The 23,958-nt window shown below is 39.9% G+C and overlaps 1 protein-coding gene across 1 annotated transcript in view; it reads right to left on the bottom strand.

Annotated features, from left to right (window-relative positions):
• The window catches only part of LOC112257817 (WSC domain-containing protein 1-like), a 31,337-nt gene extending 17,403 nt beyond the window's left edge, over window positions 1-13,934 (bottom strand). Inside the window, exon 1 of the mRNA XM_024431688.1 lies at window positions 13,740-13,934. The gene's annotated coding sequence lies outside the window, so the exon portion shown is untranslated. The remainder of the gene's footprint in view (window positions 1-13,739) is intronic.
• Between the last annotated feature and the right edge of the window lie 10,024 nt (window positions 13,935-23,958).

A 23,958-nucleotide genomic window follows, 5' to 3' on the forward strand; every position in this document is an offset into this window, starting at 1 on the left:
CTAAATGATCTCAAATTGATTAGGTAGCTAAATGAAGTCACTTATAGATGATTTGGACATGATGAGTGAAAAATACTAATACAGGTACCATGAATTGGATCTATGTCACAAATCTTCAAATGTTTTGGAAACAGTACCAGCTGTAAACAAAACCAAAGCATGGATTGCTGTCATACCTTAGGTTAAGGAAACCAATATGACATTTTGTAATTTGGGTGAACTATTCCTTTGAAAGTAGTAGTGCTCTCAGATAACATGTTAATATCTGCCTGCTGCTTCCAAATCTAAATAAAGTTCCAAATAGATTATTTCACTAGATACACTATTACCACAGTGGGAAATTATGACATGACAAAAGTGTCTTGAGGGGGAATATTTATGGTTGGCTCCAATGAAACAAGATTATCATAGCACACATGTGACCCGACTTTAGAGTTTTATCTTTCAAAATATGGATAAATCAATGGCTTTACATGAGCAAAAATTGTGGAAGAGTGCCTGCCCTGGGAAGAGTCTGGTTGGGGGGGATATTGACTTGTGTGCTTTGCTACAGCGGTGTCAAACTCAATCCATGGAGGGCCCAGCGTCTGCAGATTTTGGGGTTTTCCTTTCAATTAAGACCTAGACAACCAGGTGAGGGGAGTTACTAATTTGTGACCTTATTTCATCAATCAAGTACAAGGGAGGAGTGAAAACCAGCAGCCACTCAACTTTCAGTGGATTGAGTTTGACACGTGCTTTAGTCGCTTCACAGATCTCCGAGCCCTCTGCTCCTCCACCTACACAGGTTAAACTCCACCATGGAGATTGGAGAATAATGTGATGCAGGAGGGTGTTAAAAATAATAAACTCTTTTCAGTATTTTGGTAATGTATAGCAGTGAATGAAGTGTTTAGCTGTGACCTGTAACACTCACTCAAAGAGAGTATAAGCCAAATCAAATCAAATCAAATTTAATTTGTCACATACACATGGTTAGCAGATGTTAATGCGAGTGTAGCGAAATGCTTGTGCTTCTAGTTCCGACAATGCAGTAATAACCAACAAGTAATCTAACTAACAATTCCAAAACTACTGTCTTATACACGGTGTAAGGGGATAAAGAATATGTACATAAAGATATATGAATGAGTGATGGTACAGAGCAGCATAGGCAAGATACAGTAGCTGATATCGAGTACAGTATATACATATGAGATGAGTATGTAAACAAAGTGGCATAGTTAAAGTGGCTAGTGATACATGTATTACATAAGGATGCAGTCGATGATATAGTGTACAGTATATACGTATGCATATGAGATGAATAATGTAGGGTATGTAAACATTATATAAGGTAGCATTGTTTAAAGTGGCTAGTGATATATTTACATCATTTCCCATCAATTCCCATTATTAAAGTGGCTGGAGTTGAGTCAGTGTCAGTGTCAGTGTGTTGGCAGCAGCCACTCAATGTTAGAGGTGGCTGTTTAACAGTCTGATGGCCTTGAGATAGAAGCTGTTTTTCAGTCTCTCGGTCCCAGCTTTGATGCACCTGTACTGACCTCGCCTTCTGGATGATAGCGGGGTGAACAGGCAGTGGCTCGGGTGGTTGATGTCCTTGATGATCTTTATGGCCTTCCTGTAACATCGGGTGGTGTAGGTGTCCAGGAGGGCAGGTAGTTTGCCCCCGGTGATGCGTTGTGCAGACCTCACTACCCTCTGGAGAGCCTTACGATTGAGGGTGGAGCAGTTGCCGTACCAGGCGGTGATACAGCCCGCCAGGATGCTCTCGATTGTGCATCTGTAGAAGTTTGTGAGTGCTTTTGGTGACAAGCCGAATTTCTTCAGCCTCCTGAGGTTGAAGAGGCGCTGCTGCGCCTTCTTCACGATGCTGTCTGTGTGAGTGGACCAATTCAGTTTGTCTGTGATGTGTATGCCGAGGAACTTGAAACTTGCTACCCTCTCCACTACTGTTCCATCGATGTGGATAGGGGGGTGTTCCCTCTGCTGTTTCCTGAAGTCCACAATCATCTCCTTAGTTTTGTTGACGTTGAGTGTGAGGTTATTTTCCTGACACCACACTCCGAGGGCCCTCACCTCCTCCCTGTAGGCCGTCTCGTCGTTGTTGGTAAGTTGGAAATCGTAAGGGCCTTCTACGACCTCAGAGCACACGAGGATGCTGGCACCATAATTTGGGAGGACGGGCTTGTGGTAATGGCTGGAGCAGAATAGGTGGAATTGTATCAAACACATGGTTTTTATGTGTTTCATGCCATTCTATTCGCTCCGTTCTAGACATTATCATGAGCCATCCTCCCCTCAGCAGCCTCCACTGCTTCAGAGAAGGCCGAAGGATTTTATAAAAAGGACTTCAAACTTACATTTCAGATTTTCTATCATTAAATGATATTCTGATATAATTTCTTAAGTTTGTTTAGGAAAAGGTAAGAGTTAACGCTGACGCAAAAACAAAAAGATCCGATCAGGATTTTTATTTGATGGTCTCTAGGGAGAAAAATCTACTTAGCTAAGTTGGATAGGCTTTCAGAATCTAGACAGAAGGCATCAGCCAATCTACTGTATTAGGGCAGAATTTTGGAGTGACAGGGAAATCTCAAATGCCTAGAAGGCCGAGAAATGTAACTCCTGAGAGCATGAGAATTAGCTTAGTTTTCCAACAGTCTACCTAGCTTTTGTTGTAGTGCGCGGCTAGGAACATAGGTGTGATGCGGCTGCAGCCATAAGTGTTATTGTGGAGAATGTGCAGTAAAACATTTTTTAAATGTGTTTTGAATCATTTGGAACAACAGCTGATGAAACTAACACCGTAAAAAGGTGAACAAAAATAGATTGGTGTTATTTACTGATAGTTGATGGTTGAAAATATAATCTACCAAAGAGTTTTGGATTTCCATGGTGACATTACCATACGGTGAATCTGTTAATAGACCAATAACAAATGGGTCTCCCCAATTGTCCCCAAGTTGGGAAATAAGATATTTGAACGTTTAGATTTGAGATAACATTTGTCAACAATTACTGCTCCAAAAGGATAAAATAAATATATACACTTGAAGTTTTAAGTTTACATACACTTAGGTTGGAGTCATTAAAAATAGTTTTTCAACCACCACAAATTCCTTGTTAACAAACTATAATTTTGGCACGTCGGATAGGACATCTACTTTGTGCATGACACAAGTAATTTGTAAACAAGTAAATTGTTATTTCACATTATTCACTGCATCACAATTACAGTGGGTCAGAAGTGACATACGCTAAGTTGACTGTGCCTTTAAACAGCTTGAAAAATTCTAGAAAATTATGTCATGGCTTTAGAAGCTTTTGATAGTCTAACATAATCATATCTTTATATAATTTGAGTCAATTGGAGGTGTATCCATGGATGTATTTCAAGGCCAACCTTGTCAGTGCCTCTTTGCTTGACATCATGGGAAAATCAAAAGAAATCACCCAATGCCTCAGAAAACAAATTGTAGACCTTCACACGTCTGGTTCATCCTTGGGAGCAATTTCCAAACGCCTGAAGGTACCAGGTTCATCTGTACAAACAATATTACACAAGTATAACACCATGGGACCACGCAGCCGACATACCGCTCAGGAAGGAGACACATTCGACTACCGCCCCGTACCGCCCCGTAGCACTCACTTCCGTCATCATGAAGTGCTTTGAGAGACTAGTCAAGGACCATATCACCTCCACCCTACCTGACACCCTACACCCACTCCAATTTGCTTACCGCTCCAAATAGGTCCACAGACGATGCAATCTCAACCACACTGCACACTGCCCTAACCCATCTGGACAAGAGGAATACCTATGTGAGAATGCTGTTCATCGACTACAGCTCGGCATTTAACACCATAGTGCCCTCCAAGCTCGTCATCAAGCTCGAGACCCTGGGTCTCGACCCCACCCTGTGCAACTGGGTACTGGACTTCCTGACGGGCCGCCCCCAGGTGGTGAGGGTAGGCAACAACCTTTCCACCCCGCTGATCCTCAACACTGGGGCCCCACAAGGGTGCGTTCTGAGCCCTCTCCTGTACTCCCTGTTCACCCACGACTGCGTGGCCACGCACGCCTCTAACTCAATCATCAAGTTTGCGGACGACGCAACAGTGGTAGGCTTGATTACCAACAACGACAAGACGGCCTACAGGGAGGAGGTGAGGGCCCTCGGAGTGTGGTGTCAGGAAAATAACCTCCCACTCAATGTCAACAAAACTAAGGAGATGATTGTGGACTTCAGGAAACAGCAGAGGGAACACCCCCCTATCCACATTGATGGAACAGTAGTGGAGAGGGTAGTAAGTTTTAAGTTCCTCGGCGTACACATCACAGACAAACTGAATTGGTCCACCCACACAGACAGCATCGTGAAGAAGGCGCAGCAGCACCTCTTCAACCTCAGGAGGCTGAAGAAATTCGGCTTGTCACCAAAAGCACTCACAAACTTCTACAGATGCACAATCGAGAGCATCCTGGCGGGCTGTATCACCGCCTGGTATGGCAACTGCTCCGCCCACAACCGTAAGGCTCTCCAGAGGGTAGTGAGGTCTGCACAACGCATCACCAGGGGTAAACTACCTGTCCTCCAGGACAACAACCACCCGAGCCACTGCCTGTTCACCCCGCTATCATCCAGAAGGCGAGGTCAGTACAGGTGCATCAAAGCTGGGACCGAGAGACTGAAAAACAGCTTCTATCTCAAGGCCATCAGACTGTTAAACAGCCTCCACTAACATTGAGTGGCTGCTGCCAACACACTGACTCAACTCCAGCCACTTTAATAATGGGAATTGATGGGAAATGTAAAATATATCACTAGCCACTTTAAACAATGCTACCTAATATAATGTTTAGATACCCTACATTATTCATCTCATATGTATATGTATATACTGTACTCTATATCATCTACTGCATCTTTATGTAATACATGTATCACTAGCCACTTTAACTATGCCACTTTGTTTACATACTCATCTCATATGTATATACTGCACTCAATACCATCTACTGTATCTGCCTATGCCGCTCTGTACCATCACTCACTCATATATCTTTATGTACATATTCTTTATACCCTTACACTTATGTCTATAAGGTAGTAGTTTTGGAATTGTTAGCTAGATTACTTGTTGGTTATTACTGCATTGTCGGAACTAGAAGCACAAGCATTTCGCTACACTCGCATTAACATCTGCTAACCATGTGTATGTGACAAATAAATTTGATTTGATTTGATTCTGTCGCCTAGAAATGAACGTACTTTGCTGCGAAAAGTGCAAATCAATCCCAGAACAACAGCAAAGGACCTTGTGAAGATGCTGGGGGAAACAGGTACAAAAGTATCTATATCCACAGTAAAACGAGTCCTATATTGACATAACCTGAAAGGCCACTCAGCAAGGAAGAAGCCACTGCTCCAAAACCGCCATAAAAATGCCAGACTACGGTTTACAACTGCACATGGGGACAAAGATCGTACTTTTTGGAGAAATGTCTGCTGGTGTAATGAAACAAAATATAACTGTTTGGCCATAATGACCATCGTTATGTTTGGATGAAAAAGGGGGGCGCTTGCAAGCCGAAGAACACCATCCCAACCGTGAAGCACGAGGGTGGCAGCATTATGTTGTGGGGGTGCTTTGCTGCAGGATGGACTGGTGCACTTCACAAAATAGATGGCATCATGAGGCAGGAAAATTATGTGGATATATTGAAGCAACATCTCATGACATCAGTCGGGAAGTTAAAGCTTGGTCAAATGGGTCTTCAAAATGGACAATGACCCCAAGCATACTTCCAAAGTTGTGGCAAAATGGCTTAAGGATAACAAAGTCAAGGTATTGGAGTGGTCATCACAAAGCCCTGACCTCAATCCTATAGAAAATGTGTTGGCAGAACTGACAAAGTGTGTGCGAGCAAGGAGGCCTATAAACCTGACTCAGTTACACCAGCTCTGTCAGGAGGAATGGGCCAACATTCACCCAACTTATTTTGGGAAGCTTGTGGAAGGCTACCCAAAATATTTGACCCAAGTTAAACAATTTAAAGGCAATGCTACCAAATACTAATTGAGTGTATGTAAACTTCTGACCCACTGGGAATATGATGACAGAAATAAAAGCTGAAATGAATCATTCTCTCTACTATTATTCTGACATTTCACATTCTTAAAATAAAGTGGTGATCCTAACTGACCTAAGACATGGAATTTTTACTAGGATTAAATTTCAGGAATTGTGAAAAACTGAGTTTAAATGTATTTGGCTAAGGTGTAGGTAAACTTCCGACTTCAACTGTATAATAATACAATTGTCAGGTCTTTTACCTAAACGCGGTGCTCTAAACATGCAACAATTCCCATAGGAACACAACCATTTCAAATGTGCAGGGCTTGTGCAATTTGTCTTTGTTTAACATGAATGATCTACTTTTTGACCTTTTTACCATTTTGTTGTGCTACAGTCTGAATTTAAAATGGATCAAATTGAGATTTTATGTCACTGGCCTACACACAATACCCCATAATGTCAAAGTGGAATTATGGTTTTAGACATTTTTACAAATTCATTGAAAATTAAAATCTGAAATTTCTTGAGCCAGTAAGTATTCAATCCCTTTGTTTTTGCAAATCTAAATAAGTTCAGGAGTAAAAATGCGCTGAACAAGTCGCTTAGTAAGTTGCATGGACTCACTCTGTGTTCAATAATAGTGTTTAACATTATTTTTGAATGATTACCTCATCTCTGTACCCCATGCACACAATTATCTGTAAGGTCCCTCAGTTGGGTAGTGAATTTCAAGACCACAATACAATACAACCTAAATGACAGAGTGAAAAGAAGGAAGCCTGTACAGAATAAAAATATTCCAAAACATTCATCCTGTTTGCAATGAGGCACTAAAGTAAAACTGCAACAAATGTGGGAAAGACATTTACTTTATATCCTGAATACAAAGTGTTATATTTGGGTCAAATCCAACACAACACATCACCAAGTATCACTCTTCACATTTTCAAGCATTGTGGTGGCTGCATCATGTTATGGGTATGCTTGTCATTGGCAAGGACTTGGGAATTTTTAGGATAACAATAAACGGAATAGAGCTAAGCACAGGCAAAATCGTAGAAGTGAACCTGGTTCAGTTTGCTTTCGAACAGACACTGGGAAACAAATTCACCTTTCAGCAGGACAATAACCTCAAACACAAGACCAAATATACACTGGACCAAATATACGACATGGAATGTTCCTAAGTGACTTGGCACTTAAAGAATAATGTGCAAATATTGTACAATCCAGGTGTGCAAAGCTCCTAAAGACTTTTATGACATTGCCAGCAGTAATATTTGAGTTTGATTTCCAAAAAGACAAGGCCTGTAGCTTTCAAATAGCTTTCAAATGGCCCCTGTACAGGGCCCAAAACAACCGCTCAGAGTGAAATGCAGCGGCCATGACTAAAGCTAAACGAGAGTTGTCTTGGGGAATGGTTTAGTGTGGGTGTTCGCATGTGGCAAGCGTTTGTATATTCACTCTGCCAAAACAGTACACAGTTACAGTCACTCACCCTTCCACAGTAGATAACCTGGTATTGTGTCTTGAAGTCGCCTAGGCTAGCTAGTGCTAGCCAACTTCTTTTGCCAATTAGCCTCAGCCGGCTGGTGTGCGACCATTGCAAAGTTGGTTTGATATTGGATAGTCTTTCTCTGGGACTAGTTAGGGACGATGAATAAATTACATAGGGTAAATCAGACAATATTTTCATGTTGCAGTTCTTTTAGTTGTCTCATTAAATGCTTTCAAATAAGGGGTTTCCAACTGAGCATAGTTCGAGGCATAGGCATAATGCATCTATTCCAATTCAAGCTAACCCCATGGTACTTTCTAGTAGGAAGTTAACTATTGAACATGGTATGTTTGTTTTAGAAACTTTGTCTGATCTGAAATCCTGCAGCTGCAGTCTTAGTCTGATTCATGTACTGTAAATGACAGAAGTTTGATTTCTAAAATGTATTGTATTGTAACTCTGGCGTCTCAAACCAATCCGGACATTCTGGTTATAACCGAATCTTGGCTAAAGAAGTCTATGCTGGACTCTGATGTGTATAATGTTTTTAGATCTGATAGAGTTGAATGTTTCTGTGACCATCACCACCTTTGTCCCTAAGAAATGTGAATGTCTAGTCCTAAACATGGGACTTGATAAGAATGCCCATCTGACGCTAATGGGAATTTATCACCCTCCCATATGTGCTCTTAGCAAATTGTTGACCAACTGTATAACTATGCTCAATCTGAATTACTGATAGTGGGTGATCTTAATCTAGATTGGTTGATTACAGTATCTGATGGGCTGAAAGATATTTGCACGGAGCTAAATCTAACTCAGCTGATAATTAAACCAACTCGCCCCAACTCTAAACACCCTGAATAATCTACTCTATTATATATTATTCTAACAATTTATTCTAACATTTTCTCCTCATAGGTTTACATATTTGCCAATGAGTTCAGTGACCATTGTTCCTTTGCTTGTATAAGACATATTAAACATCCTAAATCTTGCTCACGCATTATTACAAAGAGACATTTATTTTATTTTAATGAGCAAATCTTTTTTGTCTAAGCTGGGGTTGAGTGGCTGGGGGATTGTGTCAACTATCACTGACTCGGATCAGGCCCTTCATTGTTTTATTTCTGGGGGTTTTCTGTTGCAGATAAACGTGCCAAACAAAAAACTAAGGGTAAAAGACTGATGTAATCCTTGGTTTCCGCATAAACTATCTGAGCAATTACAGGAAATACATTTAGCTTGAGTTAAGGCTAGACGGATTGATTCTACGTCTGATTGGTAGCCATTAAGATATCAACATACTGTAGCCATTAAGAAATCGACATACTGTATTTCTTGAATTGTGTATCAGAGAGTGGTGGTAATCCAGCCCATTTATGGAAAGTGGTCAAATCTTTGAAACAAAACTTGCCTTAGCAGGTTTTGACAGCCTCTGGACCCATTCTAGACTAAATTGAAATTTGTGATGCTTTTAATAACCATTTTGCTTCAACTGGCCACCTGTTTGAAAGGATAATTTCATCCCATTATAAGATCCTTTAGTCACCTCAAAACAGATTGTACAGAATGATGCATTAATTTACAGACTTCCATACCTTATTTTCATTTCAACCCTTTGATGTCTATGATGTACTAAGTGCCTTGCTATAGATTGGTGTTTAAAAAAACAACAACATAGGGGCTGATTCACTTGATCCCTTCATACTGCAGCTCTCTGCCCCACTTATTGCAGAACCACTGACCTATATTTTTAACTTCACAATTGTTTCTGATGTTATCCCTAAGATCTGGAAAGCGGCACATGTTCTCCCCCTATGTAAAGGAGGAGATTCTTCTGATTTTTACTGTCCAATATCCAAATGATCTTGCCTTTACAAAGTTTTAGAATCCCTGACTAACTTTCAGCTAAGAACTTTTTTCACTTCTCACTCTATTCTCAATGTGCACCAACCCGTTTTAGACCTGGACATAGCAGTTTCAGCTGCTCCGCTTGTTTTAGAGGATGTGTTAAATTACTTGGATCATATTTATAGACCTTTCCAAGGCCTTTGATATCGTTGACCATCACATTCCTATTCAAAGGTTGACTGAAATAGGCCTGGATCAGGCTTCTTGCAAGTGATTTGAAAATTATCAGTCAGACAGGACTCAATGTGTGATCTCTGATGGTGTAAGTTTCCTGGATATTATAAAAGGTGTACCGCAGGGGTCGGTACTAAGACCTGTCGGTACTAAGACCTGTTCTCTTTACTATTGATATAAATAATATCTGTTAAATCTTTTAATATTAGTCTGTATGCAGATGACACTGTTATGTTTGCCATTGCCCCAACTGTTGACCAGGCTATTTTAGAGCTACAATCTGACTTTGTTACGTTACAGAAAGCCCTGGTTGGTTTAAAACTTGTAATTAATAGCGGCAAGACTAAATACATGTTGTTCTCTAGTTCACACAAGAATGTTTCAGATGATCTACATATTTATTGATTGGAGGGTTCTCCCATTGATCGGGTTCCCGCCTACAAATATCTGGGCATTTGCACTGACAAAGACTTAATGTTTACAAAACATACGGATGAGCTAGTTAAAAAGCTAGGATTTAAAGTAGACTTCTTTTTTAGAAATAGATCTTGTCTCTCCCTAAATATCAGGAAGTAGATTGTACAGTCGACTTTCCTGACAGTTCTTGATTATGGTGACACCATATACCAGATTGCAGCAGCCACTACTCTTAAACATTTAGATGCCGTCTACCATAGCGCCATTCGTTTTATCACTGGTGGCAGTTTTAATACTCACCACTGCATCCTGTATTAAAAGGTTGGCTGCTCCTCATTAAAGTCCCATAGATCAATTCATTACTCCCTCTTTGTTTACAAAACCCTACTAAACAAGCTTCCAACTTAACCTAACTTCATTGTTATAGTATTTAAAATAAAATAAAATAAACGTAATACCAAACCTGCTCACAGACGTCGCCGGTTTACTAGCCGCTACCGATCCCTTTTTCTTTTTCTGGTTGTTTTGTCTGTGTTCCTTTTCACACCTGGTTTCAATTGCTTTGATTTCTGTGGGTATATAGGGCACCTGTTACCTGCCGTAATTCGTGCAGGATTAAGCTTGTGAGTATTAGCGTTCAGTATTCTATGCGGTTTATTGTTTTCGCATTGAGGTATGTGTATGTAGTGTCGGCACTGTGGTTGTTCCTCCGTGTACTGACACGAGTTTGTTTTCCTTCGAGCGCGTTGTTTGGACATTCATCTGGGCCAATTTTGTATTGGTGGACTATGTGTACAGATCTCTACATTAAACACGCTCAAAGAAAAATCCCTGCTCTCCCTCGCCTGACTCCTACCGAGACGCACTTTATCACAGTTGTTTAACTCTTGAGGTTCCTCTCCACCAAATTAGTTTAAGTTTTAATGCACCTCATTGCTGGAACCAACTGCAAAATAAATTGCAATTGGTCACTCTGATGCTGCTTGGGCAATACAATATATTCATTGGAGAATATGGCTGTTTTTCTTGATTGTTTGTTCTGTATTTTTTATTTTTTTTAATTTTTTACTGATTTTGATTTTGAATTAATCTATGACTTGTATATGCAGGGCTCCCTTGTGAAAGAGACCCTGTTCTCAATAGTTGACTACATTTATATAAAAGTAAATATATACTGTATATATATATAGATTTGTATATTAATTTCTACAATTTATAGTTTATTTGTCATTGAAATTTGGAGCTATTGCCATTTTTAAATATTGTCCCATGTACATTGTGTAATTTACTGATGGTCCCTAACTAGCACCATAGGGATATCAACTGTCAAACCAAGCTGACCATGGGCATTAAGATCGGGTTGCTGTGCAGCTGCATTCCGAATTGATGATTACTTGGGTGCTGCCAACTGTGGGCATGTGGGCAGGATTGAAATAAACCCAACCAAAGGAAAACTGTTACAGTATTCCGTGACACACCATTTTTTCCTGTCATCTTGCATGGCCAAAATGATCTATTTACACTTTGTAGTCAATTTTGACAACAGAATAAATGTTTCTGACTCATAGATGCCACACATTTTCAAAATTAAAAGTAGATTTTTAGTGGCAGTCGATTTTTAACATCATCCTTCAAGATTAACTTTCAACAAGAAGTTAAGTATCATTTGGTGAGCAGCAATGTTTTTTGTAGCTCGATTGCTGTCAGCTCTCTCTTTGAAGATAATGTGTGTGAAACATTGTTGCATTTAAACTTTAGATCATTACTTTGTGTGCTGAACGTGATAAAATATGCTTGCAATAGGAAGGAATAGTTACAAATTTCGATTTGTAAATGCTTAATGGTTGTTTTTTGTTTTTGTTATGATTGGGAGCCTACGGGATTACTATGAATGGGTTTCTTATAACAGTATGCTGTATGTGACTGCTTTCTTTCTATCGGTTCTGTAGCCAGTATACGCTTCCTCAAAATAATCAGACTTAATGTAAGATAATTAGTCATTAATTTGGACTTTTTTGCTGAGGTCGTGGTCACGCGATTTTTTCTAACTAAAATGTTTGGTGCAGTATTTCTCAAGTGAAAACATTTGCATGAAAACGAGTCGTCTCTCGTTGAATGACAACAAATACTTAATTGAAGAATCCCTACTGTTGACCAATCACCAACGAAGGGCCGTGGACGTTGGCTACTGAACTTTGGCTTGTCTCAGGAAAAAATGTTGTGTGCATGAACAAACCTTTGTCGAAGACCGACACGAACATAAACATCACAAAATGTCATCATTGTATATGCAAAAACTGTTTCAGATGGGAAGCAAGCGGGTGCCTTTAGGCTACCACAGGTTGTTTAAGTGATTGTTGTTGTTGTTGCTGGTAGAATGAGTGACAGCCGATGCATTGCTCAGGCCTGTTTGATTAATTCATGATGTCATCAAAAAGCAATCCTACTCCTGCATGAGAGCTAGATATAATGTAAGGCTTATTAGGTGATGATGTTTCTGTTATTTTTCTTGATTTGTGAATTTGAAGTTTGACGGCTTTGGAGATTATTTTCCCCCACTGAAGTCCTATGTCTAATAATCAAGGTTCGACACTGGTGTAGGCTTTATACAATCTTGCTTATTATGTTATATTTCTGTTTGTGAACAGCACTTTAGACACGTTTTCTCTATAATTCTGTAATAGTAGCCTAATGGAGGACTGCCAGGTAGTGCATGACACGGAAATTAAGACTAAGCAGTGGAAAACCTTTTAAGATTTTACGGCTTAAAAGAAAGCCACAGGTTAGCCACATGAAAGGCAGCAGTGGGTGCAAGTATTTAGGCTATATATTGCCCTCTACGGATCTAACTTCAACCCTGATCCAGGGGCCCAACTAAACTGGCCTGGAATCAAAACCCTGATCAGTTAAATTAGATGAGTTCACTTTAATTCTCTTTGTTAGGGTCGATCAGACCGGGGGCGTTGTTGTCTCATTGTGTGAATCTTATGGGAAGACAGTGGTAGTGCCAACCACCACTAATTCTGTAATAGTAGCCTAATGGATAAATACCAGGTAGTGCATGACAGGCTAAAGATATCCATTAACATTAGATATTTTGCTGTCCTATTATCTCTAGACCTTCAGCACAAATACAGCATTTGGACCAGATGTCATATTACAGAATTATTGTCATCACAGTTTCTTTTAGGACTTTTTTTGCCACTAATTCCAATTGTATGACTTTTCCACTGTTCCAACATTATCCCCAGTTCAATAGATATATCCTTCTGGTACAATCAGACTACCTCATCGTGGGGTTCTTGGGAATAATAATCTATCAGGCCAGCCAAGGAAAGCAACAGTTTGCACATACACTAGGCTTCCACCACAACACGGAATTTGCATCTATCCATTTGAGAACTACCAGTTTCTCTAACTCTCGTCAACATTCTCAGTAATTTCTAAGTATAAAATGGCCACATTTTTGAGAATATTGCCCATTGGAAAATAATAAACTATGCTTTTGTCAGCTTTAATCTAAGAGTAATGTATAATGCATAACAACATTATTAAACACCAATCATTAATCAAAACAAGTTGCAAAGCGCACATTTACTCAGCTAGAATCATTGTGATAAAATACAAATCTGAATACCATTTAGCCTACCTTAGATGTGGAACCCTTTTGGAACTGCGTTTAACCATACAGAAAGCTATCAGGATCAAATCTCTCTCCCACGTACTCTGAAGATTTAGAACATGATTTCCTATTCTATATCCTAAAGAAGTGAAGACGCGTTTGTATTGTAACGATCTTTAAAAATTGTCTCTCGGCTCCTCTTCTTTCTCCCTACTCTCTCCCTCTCCGTGGCAGAGTAGAGCGTTACAAAACGAGAAGGCAGGGAATGAGGGAGCATACTCATTTGCATTGGCCATCCCCGATGCGTCACCAGCCCGCTGTGGTGTGGGAGATGTGTCCCCCAGCTGCCATGAACCTCTAGATATGGTATGTTATGATCCCGTGGTTACTGTAGAAAGCTGAGTGCATGTTGCCAATATCAACACATGAATGAAGTTCAAACCATTTAACCATCTCACGGTTACTGTGCTGTCCATCTGCTGCCCATTCCGACATTGAAAATGTACCATTCCCCTGTATTCATTCATTTGAAGCCTCTCTTATCCGTGCCGAGAATGAATACATCAGATAAGGAGAGGAGCTGACTGTCGAAGCATGTAGCATTTTACACAAGACATCAGCACCACGGATAGCGCAAGTTCTGATGGTTACTTCCAAGGTATGAGTTATCTTTCTTTCAGAGCAGAACTATTGTAGGTTAAGGAAGGTAGTCCTTTCTTTCCACATAGAAATGACCAGATATTTTTCCATTGCATGGTAAAATGGTAACCACATATTAATAACCTACAATGTAGATTTGTTTCTGTAGGATTGATTAAAACAAACATCACTAACAGTGCACAAGTAGCTTTGCAGCAGTTGTATTGAATTGGCTGCCCATGATGTATTTTTATCTAATTTGATTAACCTTAATATATGAAAATTGTAGTATGTAGACTTCTGAGTTTTTTATGACCAATGTGTAATTGCTGACCAGGAATCTGGGCTGCTAGATAAACCGGTGGGCATGCAGCTCACAAGATTTTGTACTTATCCTCACATTAATTAAGTCTTCTTCGACTGTTTAAAACATGCAACAGACTATTAAAGTAAGACATGTCTCATTTTGCACTAATATTCAGGGAAACGTTATGGAATATGTGTAAATGACATATGCGTCTGGGGCATCAGTACATAGGGTATTCTATTCCTGTCATATGTCTAAACTGTGGCTCAAACACCCTGCCTGTCAAGAGTCAAACAGAATTCTCCATGAGGAGGTACGCCAAAATATAAGGGCCTATTACAGGTCATAGATATGCAACCCTTCAATGATTCTGCCCTCTCTATTTCCTTCCTTCCCTGGCCTACATGTTTTGCAAAGAGCCCCCATTTACAAACCTCTTTCAACTTGTAATCTATTAATTTCATTGTGCTGTAGGGCAGTGCACCGTGGTGAGCCTAAGTTCCTTAGATGGGACGAGAGAGGATAATTGCTGCGAGGTGATTCAAATAAACTGATGATTAGTCAGAATGACTCCTGCTGCCAGCTGTGGGCCTGTGGGGCTGTTTCTCTAGCTGCAGGCGTGGCATTTTATGCAGGTGAGGGGACTTGTTTTCAAAATGTGTATCTTTCCATTAAGAGCACAGAACATTCAATTTAATTGCCTTAAAAAGGAAAGGTGTTTCAGGACATACATACATCAGCGGCAGGGACTCGGAGACTGTTCAGGATCGAGGGAAAGATAAACAGAGCATACGATACACACATATACAGTGCATTCTGAAAGTTTTCAAACCTTTTGACTTTTTCCACGTTTTGTTATGTTACAGCCTTATTCTAAAATGGATCAAATCAAATAAATTCCTCATCAATCTACACAATGATGAAGCGAAAACAGGTTTTTAGACGTTTTTGCAAATGCATTACAAATTAAAAACAGAAATGCCTTATTTACACAAGTATTCAGACCCTTTGCTATGAGACTCGAAATTTAGCTCAGATGCATCCTGTTTCCATTCATCATCCTCAAGATGTTTCTATAACTTGAATGAAGTCCACCTGTGGTGAATTAAATTGATTGGACATCATTCGGAAAGGCACACACCTGTCTATATGAGGTACCACAGTTGACAGTGCATGTCAGAGAAAAAAAACAAGCCAGGAGGTCAAAGGAATTGTTCATAGAGCTCCCAGACAAGATTGTGTCGAGGCACAGATCTGGGGAAGGGTACCAAAACATTTCTTCAGAATTGAAGATCCTAAAAAACACAGTGGCCACCATCATCCTTAAATGGAAGAGGTTTGGAACCACCAAGACTCTTCCTAGAGCTGGCCGCCCTGCCAAACTGAGCAATCGAGGGAGAAGGGCCTTGGTCAGGGAGGTGACCAAGAACCCGATGGTCACTCTGACAGAGCTCCAGAGTTCCTCTGTGGAGATGAGAGAACCTTCCAGAAGGCCAATCATATCTACAGCACTCCACCAATCAGGCCCACTTGGAGGTTTCCAAAAGGCACCTAAAGACTCTCAGACCATGAGAAAAACGATTCTCTGTTCTGATGAAACCAAGATTGAACTATTTGGCCAGAATGCCAAGCGTCACTTCTGGATGAAACCTGGCACCATCCCTATGGTGAAGCATGGTGGTGTTACCATCTTGTTGTGGGGATGTTTTTCAGTGGCAGGGACTGGGAGACTGGTCAGGATCGAGGGAAAGATAAATGGAGCAAAGTACAGAGAGATCCATGATGAAAAACTGCTCCAGAGCGCTCAGGACCTCAGTCTGGGGTGATGGTTTGGAACCATCATGGAACCATCAAACATCTCTGGAGTGAACTAAAAATAGCTGTGCAGCGATGCTGCCCATCCAAACTGATAGGGCTTAAGAGGATCTGCATAGAGAATTGGAGAAACTCCACAAATACAGGTGTGCCAAATATATATATATATATATATATATATATTTTTTTTATTTTTTATTTTTTTTATTTAATCTTTTTTTAACTAGGCAAGTCAGTTAAGAACAAATTCTTATTTACAATGACGGCATGCTCAAGGCAGTAATTACTGCCTAAGGTGCTTCAACAAAGTACTGAGTAAAGGGTCTGAATACTTGTAAATGTGATATTTCATTTTTCCATTTTTAATAAATTTGCTAAAATTCTAGAAACCTGTTTTTGCTTTGTCATTATGGGGTATTGTGTGTATATTGATGAGGGGGGAAAAAACAATTTAAAAGTATTGGAAAATTGGAAAAAGTCACTGCTGACCTAGGAACACAAGCATTACACTACATCTGCAATAATATCTGCTAAATATGTGTATACGACCAATACAATTTTATTTTATTTGATATGACACACACACATACACATGTACACACATTAACTGGGCTCTGACAATAATAGGATCTTCTGGGACTACTGATCCTGTATCACCTCTATGTGTTGTGTTCTATAACTTTGAAAAGAAAATGCCTCTATGTTTTTTACTCTAACAAATCTTTGTTGAGACATCTGCCTCATTTCTCTGTTTTATGACTAATCCTGCCAAGAGCTTTTCTACCCTCTAGAATTGGGCCCTTTCCAGCCACACAGGAACAAGCAGCTTGCCCACACACAGGGTTTGAGATTCTAATATTGTCTCTCTACACTTCTCACCACCACTGGATTCACTGGTTCATAGCAGGATACAGGCAAAGTAATATTATACGTTTGTATGCTCACGGCCAAATGTCCACAATTCAGTTCATGGTGACCTGTCCATTTAATAACTTGGCCACACCACTTCAGCAGTCACCACTGTTGTATACCCTGTGTTGACCTTGGCTATAAAAGCTTATGAAATCAGATAGGGAATGAGTGACATTTGTACCTACGTGATGTCCAGTGCATCGACCAAGCCTCCCAGACACTGTAAATCAAGTAGTGGTATTCACCACTTCTTTAATAGAGAACTCTTTGTTCAAATGGATTGCAAGCTCCTGGTGATGCTGCTGGTTTAGACTGGACTGTTCTATCTATTATTAGCTGATTGTTGAATTTGTCACATTGCTACAGGTGTATGCAAGGAGGCATGATCAAATTAAGATTGCAAACAGTTGAAAACCGTTCAAGATTTTACGGCTTAAATTAAATCCACATTGGCTACATGAAAGTTAGCAGTGGGTGCAAGTCTTTAGGCTATTGCCCTCTACAGATCTATTGCCAACCCTGATCTTAGGGGCCCAACTAAACTAGCTTGGAATAAAAACCCTGATCAGTTAAATGAGATGAATTCACTTTAATTCTCTTTGTTAGGATCAATCAGCACAGGGGGCAATGTTGTCTCATTGTGTGGATCTCATGGGCAGACAATGGTAGTATCAACCACCAACTGCCAACCATGGCCCAGCTCGTATCTCGTCATTGTGAGTAATCCTATTATTGGTTTGCTCAAGGTCACAGAACAATCAAGAGATTGATTACGATCAATCCTCCATCTCTCCATGTCTGCCTTTGGGGGATAAACTGGACTCAAGCACTCGGATGGCTGTGGAGTTAAGGCTTTAGGGATAGCAGCAAACACATTCAGTTTGTCTTTACAAATGTAGGATCTTAATTTGAGCCAGTTTGCTACAGCAGGGAAACAATCCTGCAGCAACAGGAAATGTGAAATATTATGTGGAATATAATTAACAAAAATAATTTTAGAGGTGGATGCATTTTTCGTTAGGGCAAATAAAATGTCAACTCTACAATTTTAAAGTAGAAATTGCAAACTTTGGAAGCCTTTTTAAACTTCATACACTGATGTGCAGAAGAATTCTCAGCAATAAAATAGGGATCATATTACGATCCTACATCTGTACATGCCTTTTCTGATTAAATCATCCACAGGTAATCACTAGAAGAAATGAAACTCCCCTGGATTCCAAAGCTGATGGAAAACAGCTAGTGAGAGATGTGATCCTCATAATCTGTGTGACAAGAGGTTGCCTTGTAGGCTACTCACAGGGTCCTTCACCTTCATGTTTCTATTCGATGTGACTATTGATGTTTAGTGGATGACTATTCACTGAGGCATTTACACTTTTTTTTCTTTTTCACATTAGTTAATTAAATATCCCTTTGTAGACCATCTTGTCATTTATCTTTGAGTTGATTTCACTAGATGGAGAGTAGGTTCCCATTAGACAGTGTACAATAAGTTAAACATTGGGATTGTTGGTTGACCCTTTATTCAATCAGCCAATTATACAAAGAACGAAACAAACAGAAGCATCAACTATGAAGTGTACTGTAGCACAGGCTCTGTCAGTGCCTGACTGCTGTAGTCCCCTGGATTTGTAAACATGATAATGAATAATGATGATATGTTCATATTGCATTTCAAGGCAGTGAGGTAGAGGGCTTTGTGTACTCTCCAATGTCTGTCCATTTACATTACATTATTTAAGTATTTCATGCTCAGACTGAGTCAATGATGTAATGTTCTCTCCTTTATGATCCCAGTGAAAATCTTTTAGCGTCTGCATAATTTGAAATCTACATGAATGGCTGCGGAATACAAACTGAACTGAATGTCACATGGTGTTTCTGGCAATGAGTGAGTGAGCTGTTGGTCTTTCCAGGTCACCTGCTGTAGACGACTTCTGGGGAGGAAGAGTGAAGGACTTGCTTTAGAGGGGGGGAGAAGGCATCTCACTCTCTCCCGTCTTCTATCCGTTGCTCCCCCTCTCTCTAGCTCTCTCTTTCTCCTCTACCCATCGCTCTCTCTCCCTCTAACAGCTCTTCAGAGCAGGGACGATAGCCCCCAGTGTTTACACTTCACACTCCATTACTTATACATGAAGAAGATCCTCTTCATTCATTTCTGGGACTCCAGCAGCGCACAACGCTCTGTCGTCTGTATTACTCTCATGCTATGTCTTCTCTCTTCTCTTCTTTCTTCTCTTTTCATCTTCTCTTCATGACCAGAGTCAGAGCCAATGCACGGATTTTACTCAGGGCTGAGCCTTAGTCACTGGGAAAATAGCCGGGGCTGAGTGGAATTGAACTGGACAGATAGACCTGGCCCTGATATTTGGCCACTGTAGTCTTTCCAGTTATGTGCGTAGAGGAGCTTTCAAGCAGCCTATTTGATTTTCTGTCCATATGAGCCTTAACATCTACTTTGAAACATTTGGGTCTCATTATAACCTGGGATGTAAGTTGTTTATCTAATTTGTATATTGTTGGTTTGTACTAAAAGACCCTTGTAGATTATTGTAGATTTTCTTCAGTTGAGTGGCTGAAAAAGGTATGTGAGTTCCAGTCTTCTTCAACAATTAAGAAATAAGGACTCTATTCAATCTGTGTAACTGAAGCGTTACAGAGAGCACACTAGAAATTTAACAGCAATTTTCTATTGAGCCGACTTCTGCAGCATTTACTGTGAATGCAGTCTCTGCTGACGCTGGAACATTGCCTTTAACGTTCAATCACGCTGTAACACTGAATTTCCGCAATGTGGATTGAAAAGTAAGAGGTTAAGAGGTTATCTGAAGAGATCATTATGAAAGATTGTGCTGCTAGCCTATTTCTTTATACAATGCGACTCCAATTATCCCTTGTGATTTGTTTAAGGATTCCTACTGTCGTGTCTTTACTATCATTAAATTGAAGACTTAGTTTTTATCAAAGATTCCTGTAATTAGTATTACTCGATTAAACTGAATAATCATGTAACTGTAATTAACTAGGAAGTTGGGGCACCAAGGAAAGAATTCAGATTACAAAGTTATAATTTCCCAATATAACCTTTCAGATATTTTCATGTCTGATCAATAGTCTTCTGATTAATGATTTATTTATTTTACCACACGTTAGTCTCATTCCAAACTTTGTAAATTGTTGGTTATCTGCACGAACCCAGTCTTCACTATGAGTCATCCATACATCAATTGTCTTAACATTTATTTATTACTAACTAAGTAATTCAGAGAAATGCATAAATAAACAGTAAATATGGTTACATGAAATGATAGGAAAATGTGCCCTAGTGGGCTGAACCGGCATGACGGCTTGTTAGACAAAGGGGAAATGGGGGGTCGACCAAGAAGTCACTACAGAGTGATAATTATAACAATTAAAATGCTAATCCTTTACACATGAACGCTCACTCATTCGGGAACAATTGCAATCAATATATATATATATATATTTACGCTCAGTGTGTCGTCTTGATCGCTGGTGAAATGTTTGTGTCTTTCGTAGAATTGTCCGTCTCTCTCCCCCTCTCTCTCTGTCTTGCTTAGAGGGGATAGTTCAAAGTGACATTCGTTATAGAATGGATATTTCGGCGGTTGTCGTTCTTCGCGTTCAATGATACCGAATTCCTAGCTGCAGACTAGTAATTAATATCAAAGACTTGTTCTCATTCTGTCGGTATCGATAGTCTAAGAGTTTAACCACATGGTATGGTTAAAAGATTCAGCAATGGTATGCAACCTTTGTCCCCCTCCTAATGGATAAAAACATGGTCTGCTGATAATTTCTCAAAGTTGGGTTTTATTCGGAATGGCAGAAAAGGGCTGTCCCAGGATGTCTGACCCTAACTGGGCTCAGGGGCGGTCCTCTGATTTAGTTCAAATCCAATTCCCTTTTTGAGTTTTCCTTCATTAAACAGTCCAAAATCACATTGTAAAATTGTGTAAACAGTATCATACTCACTCATTCATCTTATACAACAATTAGATGTAAACCTCATATCTGAGGCTATTATATAAACAGCATTATGGTAATGTTGCCATACCGTCTCCCATGAGCTTCCCAAGTTGTGACAAACAAACCAGTTCTCCGGAACATGAAATTTGTTCGTACCTCAAGTTCTGTGAGGGGGAAGGATTTCCTTTGTCCTCTATGAAAGTTTACCCTATCTCTAATACTGTGTGGCCATGAGGCAGGGTCTTCTGAGGAATTTACAACCTCTGACCACAGCAGCCTAGTTGAAGGAGGAAAGGGGGGAGCAGGGAGAGGGGGATGACACGTCATGACACTACCTTGCGCTCAGCTGCTCACTAAGCCAGCTACAATAGGGCTAATTATGGAATACAAATGTTGTGTAAGAGAATCCTTAACCTTAAATTCATTCATGTGTTTTAAATAAGTTTAATCAGCTGTCTAAAAGTTATATTGAAGGTATGAATTCTTCAAAGGATGTCATATAATGTATTATTTAGGCCTTATCAGCACAGAGCGAAGAGTGAAGCACTGCATTACTGATTAGTCTTTATGGATTTCAGTGTACTGTATCTCTCATTATATCTTTCAAAGCTGTCATTGCATCTGCCCAGAAAAAAAACCTGTCAATGAGAGCCATTTGTAAGGTGAGGTGAGAACATTTTAACGCCTCCCTTGCTGAGATAATAAGGAAGAAAAATGTAAAATCCTGGCATTCCATAATATCCATGGTGGCTAATTAGAGACTGGCTGGTTTATGACCACAGACGGTAAACTTAAATCTCCCCCACCCCCACCTCTGACACACACACACACACACACACTTTTCACAGCTCTAATAGACTTAGTTCAATAATGAACGGGTGTGTAATGTACTCAAGGGTTGAATGTGTTTCATTTTATAATTAAGACATTAAAGGCAACATGGACAGAAACCTGGCTGCATCCATGGGGGAAAACAGCTCGCATAAACCAGATGGGAGAGAGGAGACTAAAACATGAGGGACGGTATGACAATTACAGTCAATGGGAAGGATTAGATCACATTGAGCTCTATCTGAATCTCTGGCTTGAAAATATACACTGAGTATACAAAACATTACAAAATCTTTCCATGACATAGACTGACCAGGTGAATCCAGGTGAAAGCTTTTGATCCCTTATTGATGTTACTTGTTAATTAAATCCACTTCAATCAGTGTAGATGAAGGGGAGGAGACAGGTTAAAGAAAGATTTTTAAGCCTTGAGACAATTGACATTTCAGTCATTTAGCAGACACTCTTATCCAGAGCGACGTACATGTGGAGCAATTAGGGTTAAGTGGCTTGTTCATGCACCACTTACAGATTTTTCACCTAGTCGGCTTGGAAAGTCAAACCAGCAACCTTACGGTTACTGTCCAAAGGCTCTTAACCAACAAGCTACTTGCCATTCAGGGGGTGAATGGGCAAGACAAAAGATTAAGTAAGTGCCTTTGAACGGGGTATGGTTGTAGGGTCCAGGCACACCGGTTAGTGTCAAGAACTGCAACGCTTGTCACAGCTTCCGCCGAAGTCGGTTCCTCTCCTTGTTCGGGCGGCGCTCGGCCATCTTCTAGCCATCATCGATCCACTTTTCATTTTCCTTTTGTTTTGTCTTGTCTTCCCACACACCTGGTCTCAATTCCCTCATTACATGTTGTCTATTTTATCGTCTGTTCCCCCCATGTCTTTGTGCGGAATTGTTTATTGTAAGTGCATGTGCACATTTTCTCTGATGCGCGACGGGTTTTGTACCCATTTGTTTGTTGTTCTGGTTTCCGGTGGTTTTATGAATAAAACTGCTCCGTTGATTACCCAGTTTGTCTCTCCTGCGCCTGACTTCCCTGCCACCAGTTATGCACTCCCTTACAACGCTGCTGTGGTTTCCAGACAGTTTCCCATGTGTATCAAGAATGAACGGTCCACCACCCAAAAGACTTACAGCCAACTTGACACAATCTCAAATTTTGTCGTTATCTTTTTGAGATTTTTTAAAATGATTTGTTCAACTAAATCTCTTTCGCTGAGCAATTGTATTAGTATAACATAATCAAATCACACTTTTTTGTTGTACATGTCAGTATTTGTATTATTTATTTCATACAGTCTTTTTTGCTCATCTTTATCAATTGTGCCAATAATTATGGACCTGACTATATAGCAGACAGATATTTCTTCAACTTCATCTTTCAATGCTGTATGACGTCATCTGAAAGCATGCTTTAATTTGACCATCCCTGTAACTGCTTTATGATTTGAAACTAAATTGATAGAAATAAGTTCCCCTGAAGACTCAATTACATGTTAAGAACCACAACCCAGCCAACCTGAAGTTAGGAATAACAATACTCTTCAATTACTCTGCAATTGGAAACATTTTCTTTCATCAATGTTAACTGTATGAGACAAAGCAAAAAAATACATAAATAACTTTTTATGAATTACTGTATTTGCACTATTCATTATACACTATATGGAATTATAATAAACATTTGTTCAGCACAGAAACATTGTTTATCCATGTAAATAGTTTACCATACGGTT

Source organism: Oncorhynchus tshawytscha, linkage group LG09 (genome assembly GCF_018296145.1).
Source record: "Oncorhynchus tshawytscha isolate Ot180627B linkage group LG09, Otsh_v2.0, whole genome shotgun sequence".
NCBI classification, from domain to species: Eukaryota; Metazoa; Chordata; class Actinopteri; order Salmoniformes; family Salmonidae; genus Oncorhynchus; species Oncorhynchus tshawytscha.